General features: G+C 34.7%; 1 pseudogene; it reads left to right on the top strand.

Annotated features, from left to right (window-relative positions):
* Positions 1–296: 296 nt before the first annotated feature.
* LOC149559715 (uncharacterized) lies at positions 297–6422 on the top strand (annotated as a pseudogene).
* The last annotated feature ends 3614 nt before the right edge of the window (positions 6423–10036 follow it).

Genomic DNA, 10036 nt, shown 5'->3' with positions numbered 1-10036 from the left:
CCCAGCAAGCCACGTCAGTCGTTCCTGAAATCCTATAAATTGGCCTTCACTCACCACTAATTGTCTACACAACTCTTTCTCTATCTTTTTATCTTTTTGTCTTTATATTTCTTGTCGAGTTTCTCAGTTTCTTGACAATGGCTGATTCAAATGCAGTAGAGCATCAGGATCATGGGCTCTTTAGTTTGTTTGGGAAGAAGAAAGAGGAGGAGACACATGGCGGTCATGTGGAGGGACACGTGGTGGGTGTAACTCCTCACGACCCCAGACAGGTAGGTTAGACTCACCCTACGCCTATGTCTCACAGCCATGTCAGCGAGGCTCCACATACTCCCGTGTTACATGGCCATGTAGGCGAGATTCGCCATGCACCAGTGTCTCACGACCATGTGGACGAGGCTAAATTCCATGGGGAAGGTGAGGAGAAGAAACGACAAGGGGGAATCATGGGAAAGTTGCATCACAGCAATAGTTCTTCTTCAAGCTTTGTAAGTTTCTTTTTCCCATCAATGCTTTAGTTTCTAAGTTGAATAGGTCAGATGGAATAACAATGTGCTTGGATTTAATCTATTTGAATCGATTTTTTTACCCTTCTGAAGTACTTTCATTAATTATGGATCCCCTTTGGTACTCTCAAAAATTTTGTTATGGTCTCTATTTTTGTTAGAGCGTTATGTTTTGTGTTAGTGAGTGTTGATCTTTGATTTTTTTCATTGGCTTTTGGAAGTGCTATTAAAATTTGACCAATAGATCACAATCCCTTCATCTTTTTAGGCTTCCTTATAGAATTGGTTGCATTTTGTTCCACCTTTTTACTAACTAAATATTTCAAATTTTTGCATTCTATTGACATTCTTCCTACCTTATGTTGGCTCTCAAAATTGTAGCCCAAATTTTGAGCACCATTGAAAAATTCAGGCCGATAAATGCTTTGTGAAACCTATGTACCTCGTCGTTGAGTTAATGCATAAACAGTGTTTAATGTTTCTAACGCCTTCCATTCAGCATATCTACCTATTCCATAAAGATAAATCATCATTTTGAGCTATTTGGCGAAGTCCTGTTTCAAGCATATGTCAAATTTGCAATTTTGCCCTAGTGTCAAATAGCGACAGGAGGTTGTGTTTGCATTTGAATATCTTGCACCCAGAAAGGTTTTGTGACTTTCCGCTTTGAGAGTGTCTAGTGCCCATACCTGAGAATTTATGTTTCAAATTTTGAGTCATTTCAAGTCCATTTGACTTGGTTTTGAATTCCTCAAGGTTGGTCAGTTACTGTTTTTATGATTGAGGCCCTGTTTAACGTGCTATAACTTTGACCCAGTTAACAAAAATCTTGATTTTCTTTTTGCGTTACATTGTACACGTCAGATAATTTTTATGTGTCAGGTTTCATCTTTTGACAAATCCATTTGATAGGTTTTCAAATGCGATTCCAAACGAGATTTCTAAAGTTTTATTGGTGTCAGTATTTGCAGATTGATTAGCAGCACTATTCAAGACATTATAACTTAAGATCCATGATTGCCTAGATCGAACGGTTTGTTCCCCTATGTTTTGTACTAAAAATACTTTAAGTGTGCCAATTTATAAACCTTGACGAATCCGTTTGCACACTTTTCCAAGGCCTTTTCATTTGCAAAAAACACTTTTCCGTTGTTGTCTCTTGTCCTACAATTCTGAGTAGCCAACTTCAGATGCTCACCAAATGCGCCTCATTATTCATCAAGAGCCCGAATTGCATATTCATATTGTCCTCATGACAAAGAATGAGTGCCCCAATTTTTGTTTCCCCATGTGCTCATTTGGCAAGTTTCCCGAGCCAAATCCAAACCCAGTTTATGGTATTCTGACATGTTTTGGTGCAAGTAATTCTAAAGGGGCGACTTTGATGGTCAATATCTTTTGACCCTAAATTTTTCATGAATCGAGATTCAATAGGATGTAAGTATGTAGAATAGAGAATCAACGGGTTAGATTTCAGAGCTTGGTTAAATGTTTGGATCATTTTTTAAAACCAGCTGATAGGCCCTGTTAGCAAAAAAGTGATAGTTTGTGGATCAGTGGTAAAATGGGTTTCAGTTGATCAATTAGTGGTCGAACTTAATTCTAATTAGTTCAAGAGGCTTAATTGGTCAGTTTTGGAGTTCAGTTGTTCGAAAACAAAAAAAATTTTAGCCGGACCCACTTTGGGGCCTAACTAATTCTATCAGGATTGATTGGTTTCGAAGTGAGATATAAGGTATTAATCTTTAATTGGAAAAAGATAAGCTAGGCCCAATGTCTACATCAAATGTTCACTGTGAGATAGATGGGAAGTCAGATTTTTATGTGTTTTCCATTTTAAACTGGATTTCAAGAAGCCATGATAGAAAGAACTATATATATATATATATATATATATATATATATATATATATATATATATATATATATATATATATATATATATATATATATATATATATATATATTAAAGGGGAGGATTACTCACGAGCCTCATGTGTTGTAAGCCTAAGTTTGGACTGAGTTACCCAAATAGAAGATCTTTCAAATTTGGAAGATTGAAGTGAAATAATGTAATAAATGGTTGAATCACATTTCAAAGAAGAAAATAACATATAGGCGCAAAAATATGATTATAAAAATGGTGGTTGGAGTTAAATGAGAAAAAAAAAAGAAAAGCTTACACTCCATGTATTTGAAAAGGCCTAGCTATGTAGCTCACGCATTCACAGATGGAAAAGAAGCCTCAAATTTGCAAACAGATCATAGTCAACAACAAACAAAACCATATCACAAAAGAAGGTGCTCATGTAGGGGAAGTAGGAGATTAAGAGGAAAAGGCCGCAATAAGCACAAAGAAGCCACAGGCTTAGATAAAGTCGTCCATTGCAGAGAAAGGCACCAACTGAAGCAAAGCTCAACGCCAATCATGAAAAAAGGTCTCGTGCCAAGCAAAACAAAGGGTCCATAGGCGTTGGCAAAATGTCGTGTCTCCCTCAATCGTTTTTCATCTTGCAGGGAAACAAAAGAAAATTTAGATTTGTTCGAAGTTACAAATCAATAACATTGGGCCTATCTAAACAAGACTTATTTTACCATGATGCAAGCAATGCAAAACCGCTAGTGGGATCAAGTAGCCCATGCATAGAGAAAAAGAGGATAGCCACCAATGTTGAAGGACGAGAGGAATTCAAGGCATGTAAAACACAGCCCATGCACTGCTAAAGATGCCAAAAGACATAGAAGCTGCCAATAATAGATTCGTAGTAGGGGATTAAAGAACATCAACGCTGGTGAGAAGACTTGAGGAATTCATGCATTAAAAATATAGTCAGTCACAAGAAGACAAAGATCCCCAGCTGTCCATGGCACAAAGCACCCACGCGTGCAAAAAATAGAGCCGACAACCATCTCAGAAAGAAAGCGCCATGCTAAAAACATTCCAAATCAGGAGAAGTGCAAGCAATTTGCGCCATGAGCAAGGTGCAGGGCAGGAATGTGTAAAAATGTTATATCCCACATTTTTTAAGTGGTGAATTTTATAATGTTTAAATAGCATTGGACTTGATAGACTTGTTGTCTAAAATGCACGAGCTTTTGGAGCTACACGCTCAGGTTGTGGGGTCCGTTCATCTAGCCAGTTGGAAGATAAGTATAATTTTAAACAAATGCGCAGTCTAAGTTGGTGATGTCAGCAAGGAGGTAAGTTGTCAGAGGCAACTCACTACCTCGCCATGAGAAAGTGGTGAGAAATTCCAGCTAGCGAGGTAGCAACTAGCCAAAAAATTTCCAAAGCCCGGTGGGAGTAAAAGCCAATGTAAAATGTAATGTGGGTCCCATTTCTGATCCAACAAAAAATCAAGTAGCGCCAAGTGGCAGATGGTTGAGCGAGCAGGAGGTGATATGTCGTGATTAGATCAGTTGCAATGAGATTGTACCACGTGGCACATCCAATGGTCCTCGCTTACTTGCCAAGCGAAAGATGCACGAGATTTAGCATAGCGAGTTAGCGAGAAGACGACATGTGACAATGGGTCTCATGTTTGATGACATGGTAGATGCAACGAGCGGTCCAATCAGAAGATGCCAGGTGTCACTGGTCAAACTTAAGGTTGACCATGGATTAAAAGGGTCAGGAGAATATTGAAGAGTTAAAAATAATAATATTTTATTATTATTTTTGTTGAAAATGCCCATGTCAAGTTTTAAAATCAAATGGGATTTTTTCTAAAGTTCGACTTTAGAATATTTAAAATTTTTTAATAAATTTAAAAAATCAAATGTGAAGACCATGGTTTTCTAGCTGAGGAGTCATTTTCAAAATGACTTTTAGTGGGTTTCTGAGATGCAAAATAGGTGATGTTATATATCGCCAAAATCGAGAGAAGACCAACTATTTGATTCTGGAGTCAATTTTTGCACAGGTAATAGCTGGCTCAAGCTACAGGAGGTTTTCTTTTAGGTTCCCAGATTGCAACAGATTTCAGGTATCAAAGTTCAAAATTAATTTCTAGCATGGAAATGACCTGGATATGCATACAAGATGGTAATAATGCAGTTGGGGTTGAATTGGTTACATTAAAATCAGTAAAATCTCACAAATTTCACTAGACTTGCATAAGGTTTCAGATATTTTAGATGCAAAAGGATTTCATCATTAAGCAGAGATATTTCAAAGAAATTGCAATGTAATGATGAAATAGAAAATCAAATCAGATGGAAGAAAGATGTTAGACGGAGTCTTTACAATTGCAAGAGATGGATTTCTAAGTCGATAGATGGCAGTCGCATGTGAGATCTAGGAATTCATCTATCCTATATTATTCTTTCTTTCTTCCATTTCCAGTTTTTTGTTACTATGAGACCATTGTTGGTAGGAAAGTTGCAGTCATTCTGTGAGACCACTTTTCTGGATCCAGAACTGTGATTCCACCTCCACTCTTCAGCATTTCTCTGTTGTATTGAGTAGCATGTATGTTTTATGTAAATAGTTCTTTTCTGTTAGGTGATCTATGAGTTATTTTCTGTACGTCTTCCATGTATTCATTTTGAAGGAGAATGAATAAAATACAACAAAGGTTTCCAAATTCAATTTGAGTCTTATCTCCTGTTTATGGATCTATAATCTTTCTAGTTTGTGATCAAGGATCATAGATTAGGTTGCTTCTCATTTTGGAATGTATATGGATTGAAGAGCCATGTAATTGCTTGGTATTTATCACAGGGTTTGTAGATTTCATGATGGAATATTTTGAGTATGAGATTCAAATCTGAAGCAGATGTTTGTTCACAAGGTGAAGGATAGATCAGGGATCTAGATGTAGTAATGTGTCTCAAATTTCCAAAAGATGTATGGTTATAATTCATTTAATTGCCCAATAGATAAGGCACTGATCAGAAATAGGATCACTAGATTTTGTTGCTCATATTTGGGTCTTGCTGATATCAACATATTAAATCAATTTTCCCTTTTATGTTGAAAGCTATTCAATGTAAACCCCCACTTAGCTTTCCAGTTTCATGAGTCATGTCCTTAGCTATTTCATGGTTTTGATTTCCTAGTTAAGCATAGAAGAATTAGGGGTTTTATCTGCTTCATGTTAGATTTTGTGTATGCTTTGATAACTGGTACCATATAAAGAATCTACAGGTCTACCCGCCTAGGTTTTGCAGAGCTTGAAGAAGAAGAAGGGTCATGCCTTATAGTTGGCCTGGTGTCTGAATGGGCATGTTGAAAATGGGAGTTAGCTACCCCTAGATGTGTCTTGTTCTCATCAGGGTAACTGGAAACAGGTAACATTTTCAAACACCAACACCTTACATACTTTTATTGGTTAAATCCTATTCTAGCTTCCTCTATTTTGAGGCTGACAACCCAGAAGCTACTGTATGCATTTATCAAGACTTAGATTTGGTTAAATCAAGAGTTACTCTATACACCACCTTTTTCATAATACATTTCCTTGAAGATCATGCTTTTTGGTAAACCATTCAATTTGATCATTTCATGAACACATCCTACATTCATCATTTATGTTACTTGCATTGCTATTCATTCAAGATTGCACATTCCCTTCAATCTTCCCCTGTTTGTTTACTTGGACATGATGAAATGATTACACAGATTGGTCTCTGATCTGTTGAAATGTTGTGTGTGTACAGTCTAGCGATGAGGAAGAAGATGAGAAGGGAGAGAAGAAGAAGAAGAAAAAGAAGGGTGGATTGAAGGACAAGTTGAAGCTTCATGGAGACAAGAAAGAGGAAGAAGAAGACGGTCATGTGAAGGTTGAGGAAGAAGGGGGCAAGAAGAAAGGGCTGGTGGAAAAGATCAAAGAGAAGCTCCCTGGAAACCACAAAGAGGGAGAAAAAGAGCATTGAGGAGCAAATGAAGCTTTCTTGGGTTGTTTCATCTTATAATGAGTTGTTGTTTGTAGTCCATCTTTTAGTTTGAATCATATTATGGATAGTATGTTTTTCTATATATAATAAAGACTATAATGGTGTTGTTTCTGGTTTGTAATTGCAATGTTTCATTGAGGTCTATGTTTTTGTTTCCTTATCTTCTTAAGGAGTTTTTACTGGAGACACATTTAAACAATTTTTCCATAAGAAATTTGGGCCAGTAGGGGCTAACCAATCAAATTAGTTAATTTTAAAATGTGAAATTAACCTATCCATAAATAGGTTTCAAAGAAACTCAACTCACATGCACATGTATTTAAATTCTCTCCTGTTCATTAATCAATTAATGCATATTACTTAATACTTTTGTATAAGTACATAAATAAGGAAATTAAAACATAAGATAATAACTGAAGACTCTTATTAGGGTCCATTTGGCTATGTGAATAGGAATAGCTATTCTTCAATAGAAAATGGGGCTGCATATTTCTATTCTCTATTTGGTTCAGCTAGAATTTGATGGAGAATTCACTGATCCAAAAATGTATGTTTTCTAAAATAAATCAAATTGGAATAAGAATACATATTCCAATTCCACCTATTTAGGTGGAATTGTAAAACTTCACTTTTGGGCCAAAATTAAAATATGTATTCCTATTTTATTTCGTATTCCAATTTTGATTTGCGCATCCAAATGAAGTATTCAAAATTTTAAGAAGTTACAAATGCCTATTCCACTTGTATTCTCACTACCAAACGAACCCTTAGGGTCTGTTTGGTTCCTAGAAGATGAGAGGAATTGGCTTTTTCAAAATCTAGATTTGAAAATTTTAATGTTTGTTTGAAAATTGGCAAAATGGAATTAGCATACCAGACTTCCAATTTTGCCTCAAAACCAGGGTTTCCAACTTCCTACTAGTGAGTAGCCATTGAAAATCAAAACCTGCTTATGTTTTCAAGGAGTGGAAAAATAGTAGATTGGACTACTTTTTGAAATTTGCCTTCAACTCCAGGCATATGCATAAAAATGTGTCTTCACATGCACCTTCTAAGTGAAACAAACGGTTCACGTAAAATCCCAAAAAATTAGAATGAAGATTTGCAAAACCTTGATTTGGCTAAACCAAAGTTCGTAGAAATCCCAATTTTTTAAATTCCATGAACCAAGCGAACCCTTAATGTCATAGATATCAGTAATATCTTTTAATCAAAAGGAAAAATTGTTTCTTATTATCATAGATACTAGTACTACTGTAAATCCTAGATATACATGCTTCTGGATTAGGAGCAGCAATTTTTATTATTTTTTATTAATTCAAAATTATTTTTGACTTATTACACCGAGAGGCGTAACATTACAATGGCAACAGACCCCACTATAGAAGCCCAATGAATGCAACGGTGTAAGAATGAAGAATTACACCAGCTGTCATACAAACACTAGCTATCGCTCAAATGTTCTCTCGCTCCAGTTGTCACTTGAAGAACCATAGCTCTACAAAGGATAAGTGGCCTAGGTCCCCCAAAAAATGAAAAAATAAAGCGTATGCGTAATCACATTTGATTAGGTTTAAATAGTAATTTAGTATATTTTAAGCTTCGAGTAAATGGAACGACAATAATGGACAACCCGACACCTGAGTCATTGCATAAGCAATTTTTCATGTTCATTGAGATAAGTAAGAAAGGGGACTTTGCATTTAAAGAAGTGGGTTTGTATGCCAAAAACAATTATGGTCCAATATAAACATATCTCAAAACTTACTCTACATAATAGAGATGCTTGAATAAAATGCCATCACCTCCATTGTCTACTTAATTGTTCCTTTGTTCGTCTACACTCAATGAAAAAGATTTTTTGTAAAAACCAAACTCCTTCCTTATTAAAATATCTGATCCTAGACTTATATACAATTCTTGAAATGTAACATTTATCTACATCATAACAACTGGGTGTGTTAAAGGTCAACATGACCGCGTTTTAGGTGGCATGAAGAATTCCAATTCCAGAAACAAAAACGTGAACGAGATTATTAGCCATCATTACTGAGCCAAATTTATTGACCCAAGCTAATGATTCAAGCTAATTTATAACTGGTTAACCTATTACAATTTTGAGACTTTTGTAGATGTAGTGATGTTCTTAAATTGTGTCTTACGTAATTAAATCTTGAAATTTCTCCCAAATGATTATGACAGGTTAGCGAAATGTATTATAGAATAAAAAATTAAATATTAGAAGGAAAAGATACGTTTGCAGATAAGATTGTCTTTTTAATTAATATTCTCATCATAACGCCTATACCAGTACTATTATTTAATGGGCGTGAATGGGTGCATGGCCTTAACCAGTACTATTATTTAATGGGTGCATGGCCTTATAATTAGGCTATCCTAGTTTGGAAGCTAAACCAGCTAGGTAGGTAACCATCCCGCTCTCATTTAAAAAGTGCATTTAACACTTGAGTGGCATTTAAGACTTGAGTTCATAGCCCTTTCTTATTTTATTGCCCACTTTGCTCCTTTGGTAAGAATCGTGGTGAATGGCAAGAACAAGAAAAAGCACAACAAAAGTCCCACTGCAACACACTGGTAAGTTTCCATCTTAATGCTAATTGATTTTACTGCCTTAGCATTGCATTTAACCTGAGTAGTCTTATTGGGGATTTATTAGCAATGCATTTCGTGGATATGCTCGATTAGATCAAAGAAATTGCATTGGTTTTTAAGACGCTAATGGCTGAAGTTGACAATAAAAATAAAAGAGTCCAACTATTCATTGATATTGGAGATGTCGTTTAATCAAGTGGCATTGAAAATGTCAACAAAATACAATAATTCAAGTATTCATTGAAAAGAATTTTATCTTTGATTATTTAATATTTTTTATGAGTGCTCATTTTGATATTGTTTTTATTATAATATTTATTAAATTTGTATCACTCATGTCTATGCACCAGCTACGGTACTTCACATTGATATTTCAGCATTTCAGACGAGCATTATAGGTATGCTCTTAACATGTATTTGATTTTTTTATAAATACTGTTAAATTATGGTACAAACATATGTATTTGAAGTTAGCTGTTGTTTGAAATTTATCTGAAATTAATTAGTTGCTAAAACATCAGCTTTTGCCATTTCTGAGCAATAGCAAGTGTTAATAAATTCATCTTCAACATAAATCAATCTTATATCTTTGTAATCACAGTTACATTTTGTTGCATGTTATTTCTTTTAATTTGTATTTGATTCTAATAAATTTATTCACATCCACTTTTTCGATTGATTCAACAATGAAAATTTTGCACAAGTTTAGAAGAAGATAAATCAATTTTGAAGAAGGTAAGAGCTAAATCAGTTCTAGATATTATTTAGAAAATCAAAACTGTTAAATAGAATTTCTAAGTAATATTTAGATATTTACGTTTGTATAATAAAAAATCCAACCAACATTTAGATCTTAAATCAAATTTACTATTAAGCTGTCTGTATGAGGGAGAAACAATGACATTTAGATCTAAAACTTAAGCAAAATGATTTTTAAATTTAAAATCATAGAATAGAAAGTTTTTCAAATTGAAATGAATAGAATATTTAAATCAAAATAAAAGCTATATGTTTTAAAA

This window comes from Cupressus sempervirens, chromosome 4 (genome assembly GCF_028749045.1).
Source record: "Cupressus sempervirens isolate cs-2001-9-10 chromosome 4, ASM2874904v1, whole genome shotgun sequence".
NCBI classification, from domain to species: Eukaryota; Viridiplantae; Streptophyta; class Pinopsida; order Cupressales; family Cupressaceae; genus Cupressus; species Cupressus sempervirens.
The sequence above is the reverse complement of the archived record's forward strand: the minus strand, read 5'-3'. Positions and strand labels throughout refer to the sequence as shown.